The sequence below is a fragment of the Limulus polyphemus genome, unplaced genomic scaffold, assembly GCF_000517525.1.
Source record: "Limulus polyphemus unplaced genomic scaffold, Limulus_polyphemus-2.1.2 Scaffold2993, whole genome shotgun sequence".
In the NCBI taxonomy this organism is placed as follows: domain Eukaryota; kingdom Metazoa; phylum Arthropoda; class Merostomata; order Xiphosura; family Limulidae; genus Limulus; species Limulus polyphemus.
In genome coordinates, this window is record NW_013668603.1 from 73,189 (window position 1) to 74,922 (window position 1,734).

Consider the following 1,734-nt stretch of genomic DNA (forward strand, 5'->3'; position numbering starts at 1 on the left):
AGCATAGATTTTCTTGAAATAAGTTGTTAGTTTTTCTTCGCAAGTTCACACTTACGCTTTCTAATACTTTTAACTTTCGTGTCAGATTCTTCAAATTTTCTGTTGCTTTCTACTACCTTTTTTTTTTTGAATATCCACGCTATTCCTTAAAACGCTTTCCAAGTTTCTTAATAATTTCTTGTAAATGTGGCAACTTATAAAGTTCAGTCCCATTCCTGGCATCAAATTGGCATATTTATTGGGATTTCAGTTGGGTGCATTTAATGAATTGGTCACGGAGTGTTGAGAAGTAAAGTTTTTTTTAGCCTAATAACAAAACAAAGGTATGCAGAAAGATAATCAGATGTTATCTTATACCTAGAGCTTTACTCGTTTAGTTGGGCACTTAGCCAGTGGAGTACCTGAATGTTAAAACGTAATAAACTAATTACTTTCTTTGAATCCTGACTAAATCTATATCTTTTTTTTAAGTTATAAATGCTTGTGATACATTTATAGTCCAGTTTCTTTTGACTATAAACATTTTATGACAAACAATTCCAATAAAGTGTTTTATTTTGTTTTTTACGTAACCAAGAAACGTTGAGTCGATTACAATATATGACCTTTACATAATATCTCGAACCCTTTTTAAAGTCTACTGCTTCAAACAAATCTTACAGTGCCGTGCTATCATGAAACTTTGGTTCAATCTTATTTTCTAAACAGACATTATATTTCAGTATTATCTGAATCTTACAAACATTCTGCTTCTTTATACAGTATTAAATGTTAATACTTTTATGTTGTCAGAAAATATTTCCTTTTTGATTTAACAAAACTTACAGATTTCGGACTTGTCAAGTAATTTTTTTCATTTTTGCTTGCTATCTACTTTATTTGAGTGTGTTTTTAAGTGATAGGGTTTCTTAGTTTTTCGAATAACTTTTTAGAGATGTTACAATATTTGTGCATCTTCACAATCTATATATCAGCACAACTTATTCAATTGTAACTTAATCAACCTTTAAGTCAACATTTAGTATATTAAACTTATGTTCTAATATTGTAATTATGATCATTTCCAGTTCCAGAAATTCATTAAAGTTTTTAAGAGATATTTATAAACAGCAAAAAAAAGAGCTTTCAAGCTGTGGTGCCTTAAGTTACATGTAAAGTGATTCAACAAAGTTCATCTTGTCAGTTTAGGTTAAGTTAAACAGGACTTCATGTTAGCTTTCAAATAATATTGTTACATTTTATAGTATTTTATGATGTTAGGAAAGAGAGATTTATATCATTAGTGAATCAAACCGAAACAAAAATAATCAAGTTTTCTCAGCCAAGCGTTAAAACACAGCTATATCAACAGCTGACAAATTCCATGCATACTTGGCCATGTCCCTACACTAGGTTAGCATTCTATTCCCAAACCCTTAATTGAGAGAGCTGTCAGTTTTTGTGACACGAGTGATACATTTCTCCACCCCATAACCTCCAGGGAACGATGATTCACAATCAGGTGCCCGTTTTAGTTGTATATTATTTTATTTTTCTTTCTAATGTTTTTGAGACCTAAATCTTTTTTCATTATTAAACATTTCAAAGTTTGGTTAAGTAATGAAAATTAATAATTAAATTTTGATGAGAAATAGAATCAATTTTGTATGATCAGATACTTTTGTTAATCACACCATGAAAGATTTATATCAAATATAAAGACACTGTATAAGTAAAAGAGCATAAGATTACCAA